The sequence below is a fragment of the Ambystoma mexicanum genome, chromosome 11 (genome assembly GCF_040938575.1).
Source record: "Ambystoma mexicanum isolate Mex_15411 chromosome 11, UKY_AmexF1_1, whole genome shotgun sequence".
Taxonomy (NCBI): domain Eukaryota; kingdom Metazoa; phylum Chordata; class Amphibia; order Caudata; family Ambystomatidae; genus Ambystoma; species Ambystoma mexicanum.
In genome coordinates, this window is record NC_090934.1 from 944,764,682 (window position 1) to 944,786,118 (window position 21,437).

At 42.2% G+C, this 21,437-nt stretch overlaps 1 protein-coding gene across 1 annotated transcript in view; it reads right to left on the reverse strand.

The window, feature by feature from the left end:
- Positions 1-21,437, reverse strand: part of LOC138503957 (intestinal mucin-like protein) — a 507,729-nt gene that overhangs the window by 338,545 nt on the left and 147,747 nt on the right. The window lies entirely within an intron of this gene.

Below are 21,437 nucleotides of genomic sequence, written 5' to 3' on the forward strand. Positions count from 1 at the left end.
AGATCTGTGACCATACTGCTGATATATATTTTTCAATAAAGTTTGCAACATTGACCAAACTTCTGCAGCATTCTTGGCTTTTTCCAATCTTTGGCATCCACATCACAGGAGTGCTACTCGCTGAAACTGAGCTTTTTGGCTGTTTGACTTTGGATGGATATATATATATATATATATATATATATATATATATGGTAGCGGCTCTGTAGTTATGGTTAAGTTACTAAATCCATAGGAAGAACACTTTTTGGGCGGCTTATATCTGCACCAAACTTTGCAAACTTAGTATATCGCCCGCTCTGAATTTCTTTGCAAAGTTTGGTGAGGTTTGGTGTAGGGGGGGGGCAAAGTTATAGGGGGGTCCCAAAATTTCTTTTTTCCCATAGACTGAATGGAGAAAAGCTTTGCTCACGCCTACAGCCGAAGCCGCTGGATGGATTTTCACCAAATGTGTGGCAGGAGCGGCGGCTTGGTCTCGAAAGCGTGCTTTTGTAAATTTGGGGGAAATCCGTCCAGTAGTTTTTTTTAAACGACCAAAAAGTAGTTAAAAAAAATTAGTGATATCTGGGTCCGCTCCGCGGACACACTTCCCTGGTTGCTCTGCGGACAGGACACCAATTGATCAATGGGCCTACGTCATGTCCACAGACAAGCAATGTGTCCACTGATTGGTTGCAGTGAAGAGTGAGGTGCGTCACATTTTCCCGATGCGCCCACCATGTTGGATCCGCGGTCAGCGCAGCGTGGGACAGAGCAGAAATCTAATTTTGGGGAGTGTGTTGGTATGGAAGAGTGCCTGGAGGAGTGAGAGATGGGTCAACTACTGTATTTCTTTAGGTGGAAGAAAGCTGTGATGTGATTGCGGTGTCCGTGGTCATCGCGGTTGTCCGTGGACTAACCAGCCACTGACTGCACTATTGGGTATTTTATTATGCTCTGATGTATTTGTTTTGGGTAGTTAGTTGAGTATTGGGTGGAGAGGGCATGCATTGAAGAGTTTGAGCATTGGCTGCAAGTACTGTCTTAGTATGTCAAGTGAAGTGGATAGGGCTTGAGGTGGTTGTGTTAATTTTTTGGGTTGTGGTCAGTTGCTAGGTGTTTGCTTGCATGGGTGTGTTATGCTGCGGTGGTTGTGGGCAGGGCCTACAGGCTTGGGTGCATGGCCGAAGGCCTTCAGCCATGCACCCAAGACTCTAGGCCCTGCCCACAACCACCGCAGCATAACACACCCATGCAAGCAAAAATGCTGACTGTGGTATGTGGGCTGCATAGGGGGTATGTTTTCTAAAGTTTGTGTACTGGTTGCCAGTAGTGTAATAGTATTTATAGGACAGTGGACATGGTGTGTGGTAGAGGATTGTGTTCAGAATGTTGTTACCTAAGACTGTAGGCATTTTGGGATGTAGTTAGTGATCAGTTGTTTGCTTGCATGGGTGTGTTATGTTGCAGTAGTTGTGACTCCAATCATTATATACTTATTGTTTGCTTTGTTGATGCTGTATGCAGTGTTTTGGCCAGGCCATGCACCTAAAACTGTAGGCCCTGGCCACAACCACTGCAGCATAAGACACCCATGCAAGCAAACATTTTGGATTGTGGTCAGTTGTCAGGTGTTTGCTTGCATGGGTGTGTTATGTAGCAGTGTTTGTGACTCCAATCATTGTATACTTACTGTTTGCTTTGTTGAGTCTGTATGCAGTTTTTTTATGGTATGGGAAATTGGAGCAGACATCGTTTTTTCATTCTCTGTGATGAAAGAAAAGATCACATGTTAGTGTAGGTAGTTTGTAATGAGTTATTGCATTGCATAGTAGACATTTCTGTACTTTGTCGACCCTCATAGTTAGTAATTTACAAGCACTGTGCTTCAAACCAGTGTACTGTGCAATTTGCTCAGTTCCTGTGTTTGTCCGTAAAATCATTGGGTCTGTGGGAAAGAAAATCCATGCAGGATTTAAAAAAACGTTCTACTTTATGGTACAATGTTTTTCAGTGCTTGATTTCGGTAGGAGGAATTGAATAGGCGTACGGTTTTTGGTTTGGAAGTGGTGGTACTATTGTTGCAATTACATACCAGTTGGTGTATTCTAATTGTTTATTTCTTGTTGCATTTTAGCAGTACTCATTTATCTGTTTGGTTATTGCAGAATTTTGGGGCTGTTAGATACCTGTTGGCGTATTCTGTTTATTTCTTGTTGCATTTTAGCAGTATTCATTTATCTGTTTGGTTGTTGCAGAATTTTGGGGCAGTTAGATACCTGTTGGCGTATTCTAACTGTTGATTGTTTTGAAGATGCTGAAGGTATTTTTATACGTAATAAATGGTGTAGGGTTTCCTTAGGAAAATGTATATTGCAGTTTTCTGATTGTAGTTAGACACCAGTTGGTGTATTCTAACTGTTTATAGTTTTTCACTGTTAGATAGCTGTTGTCTTATTCTATTAGTTTATCGATTTAAAGGTTATTAAGGACATTTTGTAGAAGTTTATACACATATTAGTGAATACATTTTGGTTTTAAGAATATTAAGTAAGCATTTAGAGGATTTGCTGGTAATCTCTGTTTTAGAGTAATGGAAGTATCATTACATTCGAACCATCGACATTTCTTTTTTATGTATGCAGTGTAGTGACCTGCATTGGTTGTGGCTCCTGCGTGGTAGATTATGCCTGCTTTTGTGAAGGTTTTCTTACCAAGTGATACTTGTCCATGTGTGAATCCAGTGAACTTGCTGTTGCTTTTGGTACCATCTGCATTGTAACGCAAAAGCATTACTATTACGTATTCACTATGTAACTGTATTTGTAAGGTTGAACAATTATCAGAATTGCAAGTAGTACATAACCTGCCATGGTTTGCATTGTTTACAAGTTGCTGAAATGGAATGGATTCACAGTTAGGTATGGATATATACACAAAGCTTTCATTCGGGACTTGTTCCTGTGCCACATGGCTGCAGAGAGTGCATGTATGTTTTCACATGTATGAAATCTGGAAGATTTCATTTATAGGTATGTTTTTGTTTTCCAGTACTTGTAGTAAGTACATTAGAAATTCTTGTGGATCTTCTTGTGTGTTTATAGTGAATCTGACCATTCCAGCACAGTAGTCCAATTCCTGCTTTATTCCAGAAACACTGTGTTGTCAGGATTGTTGGTTGCATTTCTGTGAAGGACTAACATTTGCAAACGTAATTGGTCTGTCCCGTTTAAGTAAATGTTTTCAACAATTGGTGGTAATTGGAATAGAATATTGATTGCTACATTTGCATAGCAATTTATACCAGTTATATTTGAAAATTTGAATGGACCAGACAGTTCTGTGTCTAAGTCATTTGTTGGAAGTGTGCGTTGTTTCTTTGAAGAGGTAGTTGGTTTTGTTTGTGCAGTAGATCCTTCTTTGGTTGTGGTCAATGATGAAGTATTAGCTTCTTTTAATTTCTTTGGAGGTATTGTTGTGAGATCCTGTATAATTTGAGTCTGAACTCATTTTCTTTTACAAACTTTTGCTTTTTGAGGAACAGGATAGGTTTTGAGATGAGGTCCGTAGAGTGCACGTAGTCTATTGTATTCTACAATTAAAGGAATATAAGCGTTTACTTTACTTGCATCAACGTTGATTAGAAAGGCCTTCAAGTGTACATAGGCGTGATAGTGCTACATAGCTCACGCCTTCTTTAAACACTGTGCTGCCAATATCTATCAATGCTTGATCTAGGGTAAGACCTTGTGATTTATGAATGGTGACTGCGTATGCTATAGATAGAGAAAATTGTTCTCTTCGTACACACATGTCTTTGAAAAGAAGGAATCGGGCTGCTCAGCGTCCTATCCTTTTAACTTCTGACAGTTTGTCAAAGTGAATATTGACAAACTGAATGTTGTTGTCATGTGGGTATGTTTGAAAGCCAACAACTGTACCAAGTGCTCCATTAACTAGTCCTTGCTCCACGTCAAGGTTACGTTTGAGCATTACTCTACAGTTTAAATATAATTTTAATATTTTCTTTAAACCAGCTGTGTTAGAGATAGAGTTTTCTAAGGTATTTAGTCGTGCTGTGGCTTGTTCACACATGGGCAGTGTCATACCGTGCACGTCCAGTTTGTCTGTGGAGCAAATTTGAACTATTGGTTGCATTTCTTTTTTTAAAACTGTTCATTGAATTGTGCACAGCTTGCAATAGTTGGCATCAAGGATATACAGTTTACATTTTTGCATGCTAATTGTTACATGACATCAGTAGCACATGAGTTATGGCGTTAGAGTGCATGGATGTGCCTGGTATTTAATATAGATTGTGCTTCCTTAGATAGTAACCAACTCTAATACTTTTTAAAATGTTGGCGTAGGTGAGGTCTGCAGACTGAGGCATGTTTTCAGTTAATTCTTTGTATTGGAAATGTTGCCAAAGATTGACATTTCCTATGCTGCCAAGAGATTTACAGCATAGTTTGTGCCCTACGGTTTTAAAAATAGGTTCATCTTTAACTGATGTTAATTGCAGAAGACCTTGGAAAACAATAATGTGTTTTCCTCGAAAGAGTTCTTTGTAGTCTGTTTTGAGGGCCTCTTGTAATCTGAGGTGAATCAAAGCCAACATTAGGTTGGAGACCATGCTCATTTCATCTATTATCAGCATTTTAATTTGTTTCAAAACTTGTTTTGGTGTTCTACTGGAAGGAGTAGTAATCGGTGTAAAGTGACACTGCCTATGTTGTAGGCGGCTAAACCTGAGGGGGCAGTTACAACAGCTGACAGTTTGTTGTTTGTCAATTGTTGGAGGAACTTGCTGATGATTTTTGTTAAGAATGTTTTCCCTGAACCAGCTTGACCACTTACATATAGTAGTATAGGTTTGTAGTCTTTACACGTACACGTTTTAGTTTCGTGCTGCATAACATGTTCAATTTGTTTTCTTATTTCCAGGAAAATGCTACCCTGTTCATTGTTTAATTGAGATTTGAGCATAGCAAACTCTTCTGTAGAACCTTCATACTGGTACTTGGTGTTTTCTACTTCAGTCATGGCTAATTCAGCCTCATTTGCCATGGTTGGCTCTCCAAGTGGTTCTTGGCTTCCTGTTAGAGAAGCTTGACTGCTGTCAGGAATGTCTATATTTAGTTGTGCCTGGAGTTCTTCTTCTTGTTGCTGTTCATTGTCTAACATTGTTTTGTACTGCGTAAAGTTTATGGGCCTCATTACACGGTAGGCGGTAAGGGGGTACCGCTAAACCCTTACCGCCTTACTACGAGGTCCCTTTGCGGGACCCGACCTTAACGGCTGGTGTAGACCAGCCGTTAAAGTTGGGACCCACAAAGGGACCATGGTGCTAATTACGGTACCGCAATTTGCGGTACCGTAATTAGCCCCTTCCCCATTCCCATTGAGCCCTATGGGGCAAAAATGGGAATGGGGAAGGGCCATGGAGAAAGGGGGAATTACCGCCCCGCCAACCTTGGAATGGGGTGGTAATTCCCCTTTTCTCCATGGTGGTACCGGTATGGTACCGGCGGCAACCATGGTGCTAATAGCACCATGGTTTACCGCCTATCGTGTAATGAGGCTCTATGTCTGTTATAGTGCTTTCATTTGCTTTGAAAGCATCTTCATAGGAGTCATGGGCATCTAATAAATCTTCTTCTTTTATCCATGGTTTAAAAGGTTGTAGTAGGGACATGTAATACAGTTCTTTATGTTGAGGAGTTCTTAATTACAATTTCATATGATTAATTAAGCTGTGTTTGGTTAGTTTCATTAGGCTGTTTCAACAATTTTTGACTCTGTATCTACCTTTCTTCTAATCAGGTTTAATATTATTTTTGTATGTAAAGTTTTCGGCTACATGGTATAGACATATGGTTTCCAAAGCGATACTCCTGTTTCGGTAGTATGTGTCTAGTAAGTTGTTTTTCAAAATGTTATGGCTGTTGGGATCACTTTTGGCTATTGTTTCTATGTCTTCCTATGATTTCAGAACTCTTTCTGTATTTAGCAGGACCAAGGCTTAGCCATACTATGTTTCCAGATTTTCCATACAAGGCAGTACCGGTCAAACGGTCTGCGGCTTCGTTGCAGCCACATTCTCTATGGGAGAGCATTTTTATGCCTAAACTGTACAATTTCTGTGACAGTGTTTTGTCAGATGATATGTCGTACCAGAGGTCTTTGAGCTCTGTTTTTTCTGCTTTGGTTAAGTAGGCTGTGACATATCGTACAACTGCAGTGGAATTGTCTGCAATGTATTGCACATCTATATTTGCATTCCATGAGGGCAATGATTGCATTGTAATCATTGATGTACTTTGATCCTTCTGTTCTTTTTATGCAGTATGTGTTCTTAGGTGATTACCTTTGACACTATGTCTAACTGAAGACCTGATGTTGTTCACTTGACCAGTTGAAACTGGTCTAGGGAAACCAAAGCAGCATTTGGTGCAGTATTTCCCTTTGTTTTTATATATGTGCCGACAATACTTCCCACACTTGTGTCTTTGAAATTGTAAAATGTGTGCATGTAGGTCACTATGTGTAATTTGTGAAGGGATTTCACAAGTGACATATTTTTGAATAAATTGCAAAACAGTGGCATCACTGTCCTGACCACATTTAGGAGCATCTTTAATCTACAAAAGCATGTGGATGTGTGGTGCTCCTCTGGCTTGGTATTCTTTTCTCCAAAAGAAGTGTTGCAATTCTCCGAGGGGAGGCACTGTTTTATTACAAATGAAGTGCAGCATGGCAATAAAGTGATGATGGAAATATCTTGATACATTTACAGGATCTAGAGAGCAGAGTTCTTCTGGTGTATTTATATCTATATTTGTTTTGTTTTTGTTTGCTATGTGTAGGAAATTGTGCAAATCTTCACATGCATATTCTGCACAACTTAATGTCACAAACCCAAACCATGTGTGTGGGCCAAGGTTTCTTATCATACAGCGTACTTCTGCGTGCCCTCAATGCGTAGAAGACATATTTTCAATATTGGGACCTGATTTCAATGTGTGTGCAACTCCGTAGAATAGAGTTGCTAGTTCACATTCAAAGAGAAGGTGGAATATGTATTCTACATTTTGTCTGAATCTGGGGTCTTCAGAATACATCCGTAAAGAGCGGTATTCTGATGCTGTTATTTGTGTGGGTCTTTCATCGTACTTTCCTCCTTCTCCAGTAGGAAAGAGTAGAGGAAAGGCTTGTGCTTCTTCACTTTTTTCCCATATGCTGATTGGAGATCCTTTGGCTTGCTGCATTTGGTATCTTTCCAGTGCATCATCTATGGTATCTTTAGAGTGCAATGGGTGAATTGTATAACGTTCTAAAATATTTGATTCTGTCGTAGGATCTAGAAGTTGAAATTGGCCCGTTCCTGACGAGTCTTGAATCATTTCGGTGGTTTCACTCAGGTTTTCTTCAATGTCTATTTCATTGTAGTATTCTGTTAAACTCACCTGGCTCCCACAGGGGCGTCGATCTGAACTGGACAGCTGCGGTCTCCACCAATGTGACGCGTAGTGTCGAGATGACGGACTGGAATGGCCCACCTAGCTTCGTTTGCTTGGCCCGTAGGAATATTCTTCTGAAAATGGAGAAAATGAATTAACCACCCGTGGAGTTGAGCGTTAACCCCCCCCACTCCTGCTGTACTCCCCACTGATCACCTTTGATGTCCCCTCTTATAGTGTCACCTGATGGTTTGGAAAGATGAGCTCTCCATCCTGCATTGAGCGCAGGGGCGCGTAGATAACTAGTTGCTTCACTGGCTCGAAGGAATTGGTGAGTTCCAGAACAATATTGACTCTGAGATTCCCGGCAAGACGCCCTAAGTATGTAGTTCGTAAGAGTTCAAATGTCTGACTTTCACTCTTGTCCGATTCCTTGCAGGTTGCAGCTTGACCCTAGCGAAGAGTTCCTCGTGGCAACCGGTAATATTCAGGTAAGGATTTGTATTATCCAACACAGTTCGATAAAATAATGTCAATATGTAACCTGTTGCTTTCTCCTTTATTCAGGCGCTGAGAGAAAGTATGAAGTCTCGGGGAATAATGCCTCCGGCGGTAAAATCAGGTAAGTCTATTGTGGTGAGGAGGTTTCCCCTTGTTTGTCCCTTTGTTTCACCTTGAAGAGTCCATAGGTCTGGCGAGGGAACGTGAAAGAGGATGTCGGTGAGGGTTTGCCTAGAGGAGGCACTGGTATATGTGTCATCGATAGGGAGGACTGGTTTGGAGACCAGGATATCCTTTTTAAATTTCTTCCTAGCAGATTTAGTGAGGAGAGCAGGATAGTCGATAGAGAAGCAGTTGGAAAAGATAGGAGAGACAGAGTACCATAGAGTAGGTGGGGAGAGGAGAAAAGAGGAAAGGGGGTAGGGAGAACACTAGGGAAGGACGCAGGGGGGGTGCAAGCAAACTAGACAGAGAGAGACAAGACAATAGTTGGCAAATGGACAACACAACAGGCGCTCAGACAGCGGTAGAAAGTTTGCTAGAGGAATGCTTTGCTAAGATGTCAGACCACAGAATGGCACTACTTTCACAAATTAGTTTAGATATTGGCGAAAACACACCCAAGTCTGAAAGTCCTGTAAGAGGGGAAAAGGCGCAGGTTTCACAATGCAAATTTAAATACTTTCACAATGCAATTCTAAATACTTTTACAATGCTATTTTTTAAAAACTGGAGAAAACACACCCAAGTCTGAGAGTCCTGTAAAAGGGGAAAAGGCCTAGGTTTCACAATGCAATTTTAAAGGAATGGTTTGGTCAAAAAATGTTGTCCCGACGGGTCGGCCATGTGTTTTTAAGCCTAAGTCGCTTGATTTTAGACAGATTTCCTATGGACCTTACCCGAGTTTTCGTCCATTAAACGCACGTGAAAACAGGCATCAGGGAGCTGCCATTTTGTGATAATCCTATCACTTGCCCTATCGCCCTGGCTGACCTGCTTTTGCGGCACTAAATCATATCCCCTGCCTCTGAGCCTGTCATCAGCAGATGCGTACCGCCCATTTCACAATGCCAAAGCACGTCTCGTGTGAACAATCGCTGCGCTTCAGCTAATGACGTGTCGCCATGGAAATGGAAGGACGCCTCTTTCCTCAATAAGTATAAACAGACTGTTTCACAATACACAGCAGCAGATTTTCGATTCCATTCCTCTCACTGTATTTCTTTGAGTATTCTGTGACTCGTTTCTGTGCTCTGGTCAGCTACCTTCGTTGCTTGTAGCCCGTGTGAACACCTGTACCATCGCTATAAATTATTTTAGTTTGTTTACCACACAATGGCTCCAATAATGCCCTACATGTACGAACCCGAGTATACCGAGGAGGAATTACTGGAAAGGGAAACCTGCGAAAACGATGGGGCTTCGGACGGCAGTTGGCAGGACGAATCAACGGATGAAGCCCTGGACCTAGTCGCATGGACGGTGTTTCCACCTGGTGCACATGCAATCGGTGCAAGCTAATGCCAACTGAGGACGAGAACTGCTGCTGCTGTGAAAACTCGGGATGCATGGCCTACATTTCGGAAGGCGATCCATGGCCGCAATGCATCACCGAGCTGCCAGACTTCAGGGCAGCCTGCCTCACACGGTCCGTGTTGAGGATAATGATGGTGCTTATGCACGAACTTCGCGCAACTGTTCGTCCTCGTAATCCGAGTAACGAGGAAGTATACTCTGCTTGTGATGCCACTCCTATTTCATGGTCGTCTCCTATATCCAAAATTACATCTATATATCATTGTAACGCATGAAAGTCATTCAATAGTGTGCAGTGTCTAGATAGCATTTGTCCGAGCAGAATGCCATTAGTTAGAAGAATTGTCATTGACAACAAACGTTTATTAAACTTATATTGGTCATTTAAAAACAGTTTGTTTCATTCTTTTTCACAGGTGGTACAGGCTGGTGGCCTATCGTTCCTTTACATGGTGGCTTCACGGGAGGCTTGGACACCGCGTTCGAAGATTAATACCCGCCTGTGCTGTTTGTGCCATAAGACAACATTTCCCCAGTGACAGAGGTCAGTACAGGTGATTTTCCCTAGCTGTGCTGCAACCTGACCTGTACAATGTGTAAAGTCTTGTATTTTTGTGCCATCAAAATAAGATACAAAATAAAACACTAAATATATTTTAACAACGGTTGTTTCGATTTTTTAAATGAATCAAGTGTGTCTCCATTCAGCAGTCTTCCTGTGCCTTGTCTGCACGCCCACAGGCCCATCCATCCACCCACCGCCCCCCCATCAAAGGCAGTTCGCGCCCGGGGATGAGCGCTGCCATGGTGTGCTGTCAGGGGCGATAACGGCCAAGGTGCCAAACACCATGTACACTTCAAAAGGTATCCCACGCCCAGGGGCCATCGCTCACATGGCCTCCTCAGACCCTGTGTCTCCAGGCAGGCCAAGCCTGATGCAGGCCGCCCCCCTGCAATACCACGACATACACACTTCATTCATTCACAAACGCACCCCTGTTTCTAATACTTTATAAACCACTTGATATGTCTCATGAGAACATCTTTGTGCTTTGCAAGTCAACTCCTGAACGTGCTACCTGAGAACCACTGAAATCAATGCTTATCTGCTCGTCGTCGTGCTATCCGTGAACTTCTGTGACCGCTTCGAGCAAACTCGTCAGTGTGCTACCTGTGGCCATCTACCTGTTCTCCTGCAACATACTGCTCGGCTTGCTGAATCCAACTGTTTGTTGGTCAAGGTAAGGCCATGTATCCTAGTCATATTTCGTTGATTTTTAAATTTCTATCTATTTGCGAGTAGAGTACTCAATAGTGCTATGTTCATTGGTCCCATTGCTATTGACTTGAGTTTCAATTGTTATGCTATCAAAAGATCTATTTATTTTCATCTGTGTCAATTGTCATCGAATTGCATCCTTTGGGGATCCAGTCTATAATGTAAGCATGTTTCCTTCTCGTGCAAGACAGAACATCCAAGGGACGAGTCACATGTTCAGAGTTTAGTCACATCATTTATACATTTCTGCAACTTATGCAAATACTAAGCCGCACATGATGAACTGGGGTATAGTTCCGGCAACCAAAACAGACTTTGCATTGAACATTGTATGGTTCATTTACTTTTGTATCACATTTTTATTCAGCAAGATTGTATAATAATGTCGATGTATACTTTTCAGAATTTTCAACAATGCCTGCCTGTTCGATTAGCGGTTGCCCTTCGAAGATCCATGCTAAATCTGAAGGCATTACAATGCATGTATTCCCGAAAACTGTTGATCGAATAAGAGAATGGGTCAGACATTGCGGATATCCACTGGTTGAGCTAGAAAGTAGAGTCCAATAAGTCTTAGAGGACAAGAGGGGTGATCGATACCGCATCTGCAGCTGGCACTTTTCCTCGAACATGTACGCCACATCTTGGGTAACAAAGAAGAATAAACGGCGAACGACACGAAAATTGCTTGCAAACGCTATTCCCACTCTATTTGTCCACATTCCGCCACTGGTGAGTCAAGTGTCCGGATTTAGCTTTAGGCTTTGCGGTAGTGTGTAGGTAGCCGAATGGATTAATTGATATTTTAGGTGTTGTGTCCCTTATAATACTTTCGACATTGATATGAGTGTATAGCTTTTTGAATAATGACATTTATCAATATATTCTTTTTAGATTTCATAACCCACAAACGAAATCTATATATGGGCACAGGGAACTGTGCTATATTGCGCATTTTCAATAGCATTACTCTCAAGTATTCTGTCTCCTTACATGGCAATTTTAAATATTGGCATTTCATTATCAAACAATAATTTACCTTTACAACTGCTGGACTATCCCTTCAATCTGAAGCAAGAACATTCTAGATCTGTGACATGCTCGCAGTTATCAACCACTTCTAGCGCTTATCAGGTAATCTTACTTGGCTATTCCGCTACAGACTTGTTTTATGCATGTCAAGTAATAGTTTTTATGTATCGTGTAATTATTTTACCGAATGTTTGGTTAGAGCTTTCCAATTGATATACATCTTAGTTATCGTCTACTGGTGTTTGTTTTCAGTTATAATTAGTGTTATCCATACTAATGCAAGTACTGTCTTTCAGGGAGACGCTGAAGCGTCCACCACATTGACAACATCCCTATATGTTCTTCAGCAGCAGATGGTATGGATACTGACAGCTCCATCGAACTAGATCATCAGAGCTGGAATACTTGTCGTTTGATTGTTCTATACAATGTTTAATTCGTGGTTAGCCATTGATATGTACCTGTGCGGTCGACCCCCAGTGTATTTATGTTTTCAATATTGTAATCCTTACTAATGCAAGTACTATGTTTCAGGCAGTTGATGGAGCGTCAACCCCTGCACTTGATGCAGAGCCTGACATTCAAGTAATTCCAGGGGAAGTGGAAGCGGGACCTTGCGTATACGAATCGGCGCAACAGCTTTCGGAAGTGCGCACTACATTTACAACATCCCTAGATATTCTTCAGCAGCACGAGGTATGGATACTGACAGCTCCATCGAGCGTGATCATATAACATGATTCCATTTGCTATACTTTCTTCCCTATTAACGCAAGTACTGTGTTTCAGGGAGACGACGGAGCTTCCACTACAGTCACAACATCCCATTTAGATGATGCAGATGTAAATAAATCGGAGAAATAAGTCGATTAAATCTGATCATATTTAGATATTCCTTGATTCTTTTAGACAATGCATCATTTGTGGTTATCTCTTTATATGTACCTGTGCCGTCGACCCCAAGTGTGTGTTATGTTTACAATATTGAAAACCATACTAACGCAAGTACTGTGTTTCAGGGAGACGACGGAGCTTCCTCTACAATCACAACATCCCTTGTAGGTGATGCAGATGTAAAGAAATCGGAGAAATAAGTCGATTAAATCGGTTCATATTTAGATATCCATTGATTCTTTTAGACAATGCATCATTTGTGGTTATCTCTTTATATGTACCTGTGCTGTCGACCAGGGGAGTTGCTAGATCTGGAAAAGACCCGGGGCTAAGCTGATGTCGGAACTGTTGGGACTGGGGGCTAGCTAGACTTTTGGCTGTAGCTCCTGAGATTCTATCCGGGGCTACAACCAAAAGATCAGGAGCTATAGCCCCCTTAGCCCCCCCCTAGCAACGCCCCTGCTGTCGACCCCAAGTGTGTGTTATGTTTACAATATTGAAAACCATACTAACGCAAGTACTGTGTTTCAGGGAGTTGCTGATGCCTCCTCTCCAATACAATCATTCATGGCAGTCCATGTGGAGCCAGAGGTATGGATACTGACAGTTTCATCGAACTAGATCATCAGAGCTCGAATACTTGTCGTTTGATTGTTCTACACAATGTTTAATTCGTGTTTAGCTATTGAGATGTACCTGTGTGTTGGTCCACACATGTTTTATGTTTTCAATATTGTGATACATAGTAATGAAAGTACTATGTTTCAGGGAGTCGATGGAGCGTCATTCTGTGCTGTCTATGCGGATACAGAAAATATAGTCGTTGCAGCGCAAGAGGAAGGGAAGACATGCGGAAACGAATCGGAGCAACAGCGTGCAGATGTTGAAGTTCGAGTCAAGAAAGTTTCAAAGAAAAGAAACAAAAATAAGGTTAGTTACAAACAGTTCATAATTTTAGAAATTGTTTTGTGCTGGGGACTATATTATGTTTTTTTCCTGTCAATTGTACTATACTTTATCTTGTGTTTAAACTGAACATCCCTTTTCCAATCTGTCCTCTAGTTACCCGTTGGTGTACGAACTATACATACACAGACAGTGAAGCGAATGAGAGATGCTTGCCAGACCACCAGACCATTTACACTATGGAGGAAGTATTAATTCAGACGCGGCGTGTTGAGACTCGAGATGCTTATGTCCAATGGCCAGAACATGAAATGAATGTGTCCGGAAAATCCAGTAAAGTTTTATTGGACCACTGCTACAGTGCGACCGCACCACCACAAGAAGATGATACTGAATGTATTGAAGGTAGCTCTGAAGTAGTCGCAGATCAGTTCACACAATCTACACCCGCCAAAAAATTGCCACCCAAAAAGCTGTCGACATTGTTGTGTTCTCCCATCAATGTTGAAGTAACAGATGTTGAAATGACAGAGAATGAACCAGCAGCAGCATACACCGACGCATCAGAACTTGATATCAGCAATATTTCTTTCAATTGTGGTGATATGTCCTCAATGATACAGTCCGAAACAACTTTGACGCCGGATGACAGTCTAATGAAAGAGGGCAAATACATAGTATTCGACAGTTGTTTGATGGATATTATAAGTATGCTGAAATGTGGGCATTCAGTTGGAGAGGAAGTATGTGTGAACCCATTGATTCATGTGACTCGTCAAAAACAAGGCAGTAACGTCAAAATACATGCCGCCTGTAGATTAAATCATACGTTCTCATGGTCTGCTCAACCGATGCTGGGGAAACTGCCAGCAGGCAATCTACTCTGTGCAGCTGCCTCACTTTTTAGTGGGTCCAGTTTTAGAAAGTTAGAGTCTTTCTTTCAGTTTGTGGGACTCCATTTAATTTCTAAAACGCAGTACTACAAATTCCAACATGATTATCTATTTCCGGCCATTAGTGATGCTTGGAAAATTGAACAATTGTCTCTAGCAAGTACATTCAAAGGCAAACGATTCAGGCTAGCCGGCGATGGACAGTGTGACAGCCCTGGATTTTCTGCCAAGTACTGCACCTACCACTTTCAGGACATGGGTAGTAAAGAAAATGTGAGTTCGGTGGTCGTGCAGGTGTCCCAATGTACATCCTCAGTGGCCATGGAGAAACTAGGATTTATACAATCATTGGAATATCTACAATCGAGGGGAATGGACATCGACCTCATAGCCACGGACAGACATGTTTCAATTGCCAAGACAATGAGAGAGCAGTTCTCACATATTAAACATCAATTTGACGTATGGCATCTTGCTAAATCAATCAATAAGAAAATCTCGGCTGCAGGGAAAAAAAAAGGTTTGGAAAGTATTTCACAGTGGTCCCAGTCTATCAGCAACCATCTTTGGTGGAGCTCCAAAACTTGTGAAGGGTCAGTGGAAATCCTACTTGAAAAATGGCAGTCACTGATGCACCACTGTGCCAACGTTCACCGCTGGACAGAAAACCAACATTTCCACCAATGTGAACATGGCCCTTTGTCCACAGAGGAGCCACGGAAGAAGAATTGGTTGATTCCATATTCACCTACACACAAAGCCATTGAGAAGATTGTTTTTGATAAAACTCTATCAAGAGATTTGAGGGGACTGGCAGAATTCTGTCACACAGGAGGTTTGGAGTTTGTTCCACAATATATGCCTAAAGTACAGGCCAAAGCGATTGCATTTCGGCATACAGGGCATGAAACATAGGACTCTACTAGCGGTCTTGGCCCATAACGAGAATGTGTGCCGTGAACAATCTAGGACTACGGGAAATGTAGGGATGCCTCGCTACACTACGACCTTTGCAAAAAGAAGTAAGAAATGGGTGGTGAAACCAGTATGTGAGGAAATGGAGTTCGACTTTGTTAAAGGCCTTATTGTTACTGTACTAGAGAAGCACAGATATGGAATTTTGAGCGTTTCTGTGCACAGCACTGATGCATTGCCACCGAACATTGCCACTGGGCCATGTCCGCCCAAAGCAGAGCTCATTGAGAAGTACAAATCCCTGTTTAAATGATTGTAATCTGATTGTCTTTTTGAAAATAATGTTATTGTACAGTGTGCATACAAAGTATGCTAACCCTAACCCCTCCCTTCACCATCCTGGGTGGCGAACATCATGGGTGTCATCTTTGACTTCTCTCTCTATTCACCTCATATCGCTGACCTTGTGAATATGTGTATGTATATATTTTTGTTGCTGTAACTAAGTTTCACAATCTCATGTAAATGCTGCGCACTGTTAACCGAGGGGAGGCTTGCGTATTGCAAATAATAAAACAAACAAACAATAAATCTCACTTTCAACTCAACTCCTCGGGTACTTCATACTTTCCCTGACCTTCCCCCAAAAAGTCAATGGGCCTCATTACGACCCCGGCGCTAAACCATGGTGCTATTAGCACCATGGTCCATGCCGGAGTCCGCCATGGTGAATGGCGGATTTACCGCCCCATTCCAAGGTTGGCGGGGCGGTAATTCCCCATTCACCATGGGCCCTTCCCCATTCCCATTTCTGCCCCATAGGGCCCAATGGGAATGGGGAAGGAGCTAAGCACGGTGCCGCAAATTGAGGCACCGTACTTAGCACCAAGGTCCCTTTGCGGCACCCTACTTTAACGCCTGCTAAAAGCAGGCGTTAAGGTCGGGTCCCACAAAGGGACCTCGTTATCAGGCGTTAAGGGTTTAACGGCGCTGACACCTTTTACGGCGCCGTTAAACCCTTAACGCCAGGCCCAATGTCTCCATAGTTATGGTTCTCTAGGGCTGCAAAGCTCGCGGACAACGAGGACAAAATTGGGGGCCTTAGAACGTGCCAAGCGAGGCGTTGCAGATGGGAGAGAAGCCAGTTCGCATTTGCACATTGAAGCCTAGTACATAGATGGAGTCGAAAATTCAAGTTCTCACAGATGGCTTTACACGGGATGTTGAAGTAAGAATGTATGCTCATGCAGAGTGAAGGTCAGCGGCTTTGATTTTTTGCTGACGGGCTGAAGAGGCCTGCGACTCGCACTGGCAGCTTAAGGTTCTATTGTTTTTTGACCTTGAGAGACAGGGACCATGCCGAAAGGACTTCATTTGAAGGAGGGGTGCAATAACGTAAGAGACGAAAAGGCTGAAAATTCTGAAACTAGACCGAGTTTCATGTTAGTTCAGTATATGAAAAATCGTTGGCACGAACACAGTGGGATTTACGGACTGCATTACGCAGAGACACAATGGAAATGGCAAATATAATGTAAGTAACTCTTTAGACGCTTTTATACCGGAATGAAGAATGAATGAATAAATGAATGAAGAGCAAGTAAAACGTTTGTGGGATCGTCTTTCTACCGGGCACATGGGCATGCATGTCCCCATTCCACACGCATGTAGACAAACAGTCGTTTCTCAGTGGTTCAACGCTAAAAAATCATTACATTGTGTGTTTACCTCGATTTATTTCGTTAGTTTTCGCATTGCTTTTAGAGCCGAACATACTCAATTGCACTATCCTCGCAAGCAAATAGTTTCAGCTCAGCCGTAATAAATAAAATGAATAATAGTAATAAAGATCGGCTGGTGAGACTAATTTCAATTTTTATGTTTTCTAAACAGGTACATCCTACCGTACTGCTACTGCCACCTATTCCAGACCGCGGCCGATGGATTTTTTAATCACCAGCTGCAGCTTCTTGTAAACAACTGCACAATGTTGACCATTTTATGGGACGATCGCCAAGGGCCCATATGCCCTTACGCAGTACTAGCGGCTAGAAGCAACATATCAACCTTTACGGTGGCCTAGTGCCTAGTTGATGGAACAGCCTTGCGGTTCACTGTGCGTCCAAAGTGCTTCTTTTAACGAAAACCAACACCCTGTGTACCATAACGGAACAGCGCGTGACTCACGATAAACTTTAGCGGATTTGCGGATCAAGAGAAAAGAAAAAAAATTCCATTCCGATTTAATATGCCAATTGCTGAATATTCTCTAAACATTTAATGTCAAATAAATGTAATTTACCAAATGTACCGTATTGCTGTTTGATTTTAAAGTACAGTTTCATATTCCGAATTGTGGCGCGCTGTGTTGTGAGTTGATCTGTGTTCGTTTCCGGGTTCTGTGTGAAGTCGCGTAGAAGACGACTGGGTGCGTTTGCCTACGCAGCACAGTAACGTCACGGAGAGAGGCGGGGAATATGTATGTTTTGATAATGTCAGGCTCAAGGGCGGGGGATATGATTTAGTGCCGCAAAAGCAGGTCAGCCAGGGCAATGGGGCAAGTGATAGGATTATCACAAAATGGCAGCTAACTGATGCCTTTTTTCGCGTGCGTTTAATGGACGAAAACTCGGGTAAGGTCCATAGGAAATTTTTCTAAAATCGAGCGACTTAGGCTTAAAAACACATGGCCAACCCATCGGGACAATAACATTTTTTGACCGAACCATTCCTTTAAATACTTTCACAATGCAATTTCTTTTAAATACCGGTGAAAACACACCCATGTCTGAGAGTCTGCTATGTGGCAGGGTTGTCTGGGTAGAGTGCAGGCTCTATTCCTTACCCAGGTCACTCCTACTTAACTAGTCACTGCTGGTTGACAGCTGGACACTGGCTTCCCCTGCTGACTCCTGCAGACACTAGCTGGAGATGCCTCTTTTGGAGCTGACCTTTGCCTAGGGGCTGCAAAGGGCAGATAGCTGCCCTGGAAGGGCTCCTTAAGAGGGCCCAATGGGCCAATGAGAGGTGCTGGGCGGGATGGGATGCGGGTGGAGGGGGGACAGGGAGAGGGGATTGGAGGGACAAGAATACAGAGGGAAGAGGGAAAAATAAACAAAAAGAACACAGAAGCTGGTCGGGGGAGGTATCACCTACCACACGGCCACTGGTGGCAAGATGTGCAGAAAGACTCGCAGAAAACTCCAAAGGGATCACAGAACGGGGCTGCACTGCTTCGTGTGTTAGGACAACACCGAAGTCAGGGCCAGCAATGGGGGAACTCAGACCACAGCAGGTGTAGTTGCCGGGCCTGCGAGCCAATGAGAGGTGCTGGGGGTGGATGGGAGGCGTGTGGAGGGGAGACAGGGAGAGGGGATTGGAGGGACGAGGGAAAAATAAACAAAAAGAACACAGAAGCTGGTCGGGGGAGGTATCACCGACCACACAGCAACTGGTGCCAATACGTGCAGAAAGGCTCGCAGAAGACTCCAAAGGGGTCACAGAATGGCGCTGCACTGCCACGTGTGTTAGGACAACGCTGGAGTCAGGGACAGCAATGTTGTACTGTTCCCATCCAATTCGCTATAGGTCTGCATAGTTAGAATAAGCTACAACCTACATCTATGTAATCAAGCGTAATGTGTTACCAACAACCCAAATTGGTACGTGATGATGTACTGTTACCATCCAGCTGGCTATAGGTCTGCATAGTTAGAGCACACTGTAACATGCGTCTGTGTAATCAAACATAATGTGTTACCGTTCTCCCAGACTAGTACGTGGTTTTGCACTGTGGTGTTCAAAGCATCCTTACTTATCATACTTACTGGTAGTGTATACAGTCTCTAAATATCTAGAATCTTAATTTCTCTCCTGATTACCACATAATTAAAATGGTGTCCTTGGTCACTTTATTTCTCAGGTCATTCATTATATCATGATTTAGACATTTGTTTCAGACAAAACAAGATACTTCACAATCTCTTTTGATATTCAATATATATTTTGGGGTAAGCTCATATCCTGTTAAGAAAACCAAATTTTTCAACCAAAAATTACAGAAATATCAAAAACGTTAAACAAATGAAAAAATACAAAAATGCAAAAATTGCCCCAAAGCTTTGAGCTTCATAACATGTTACTTGTGTTGTAATTTTTTAAAGAAAACAGTTCAGATCTAATATTGATCCTTTCAAGTATTTGGAACTTGAACTGTGCAATACTGTGTCCTTTTTCCATAAAGTGTCTTGCTACCACTGATGTTTTGTTCCTATTCCTTATGCATGATTTATGCTCAGTCATTCTGGTTCTGATTTTTCTTCCTGTTTCCCCAACGTAATACATTCCACAGGGACTCCGGATGCAGTAGATAGCATTCTCAGTAAGGCAAGTAGCATATTTTTAGTGGTATTTTTTCGCCTGTGTTAGGATGAAATACGTTGGGTCCCTTAATGATGAAATTGCAACTCATGCAGGGAACGGTCCCTGTGTTCTTGGTTGTTTGTTTTGACTGGCGGTAGCTCTTTTGTTGACCAGGGGGTCCTTTAGATTGCTGCTTTTCTGGTAGGCCAAAGTCAGAGGATTACTGAAAAGATGTTGAATCCTTACGTCATTAGTAAGGACATTCCAATGTTTATGTTCCAATGTTTATGTCTAGTGATGCTTTTTCTGATCTGGTGGCTCTGGGTCAGAAACTTCGAGACAAACACTATCGGTGGTGCACTTTATGGTTGCTTCTTCTTGAACAGAATTGTCCTTGTCCTAGTTTTAGTTTTGGCTTTTGCTGTAGTCAAATCGTTTTCTGGGTACCCTCTTTCTTTAAACTTTGTGCATAGTTTGTTCAATTGTGCATCACATTCAGAGGGATCACTGACTATTCTTTTTATCCTTAACATTTGCCCATAGGGTAAGTTCTTCAAGGTCTGTGGTGGGTGAAAGCTTAGCCTGAGCAATACATTATTTCCGTCTGTTGGTTTGTGAACAGTGTAGTTGAGATCTGACAGTTCTGTACTTCTATTGCAATATCTAGATAATGGATGCCTGGTTTCCCTATTACTAATGTGATCTGGATCCTGGGATCTATCCTGTTGATGTATGTGAAAAATTCATCTAATTGTTCCGGTTCGCCTTGCCATATACCAAAAATGTCATTGATATACCGTACCCATTTACAGATGTGTTTAGACCATTTCGGATGTTGTAAGACATAATGGGTTTCGAATCTATACATAAAGCTGTACGCATATGCTGTTGTCATGGTGTCTCCCATGGCCGTGCCCAATGTTGGAGGTAAAAGTTATCCTTTTGCTGGAAGTAAGAGTTGTTTGAAATAAATTCCAGCAATATTATCAGAAACTCTTTGGATGCCCTGATGGCTTCTTACTGTAGAAGCAGCCATTCAATGGCCTCTTGCCCTAAATCACAGGGAATGCTTGTATATAAGCTACATACATCGATAGTAAATAGTATGCTCTTCTCATTCAGCTGTATCTCACCGAATCCTTGTAAAAAGTGTGTGCTTTCTTTAATATATGTTGATGTTTTCTGTATAATAGGTTGAAGAACGCAGTCTATGTAAGTTCCTACGGGTTGGAATATGCTGTTTGTTGCGGCTACTATGGGTCTTCCAGGTGGATTGCTTTTGTGTATCTTGGGAAGTAAATAAAAATTAGGTTTTTGAGGGTGAGTGTTATATAGGAATGCTTTGGTTGTATCCGAGATCCATTCCATCTCTTCAGCTGTAATACGTATTGCTTCCAGATTTTTCATAATTTCATTTGTTGGGTCTTATTCTAATCTGGCGTAGATAGATGTGTCATTAAAATGGCGTTCACATTCCTTGAGGTAATCATTAGTGTTCATAAATACCAGGGCTCCTCCTTTGTCCGCTGATTTTATGGTAATTGCTGATTCAGAATATAGCTTCTGGATTAATGAAAATTCGCCTCTATTCAAGTTCAAGTGCTCTGGTTTGCCGAAATGTAGTTTCTTAACGTCTGCTAAAACCATTTTTTCTAAGATGTCTATTGAGGATATGTT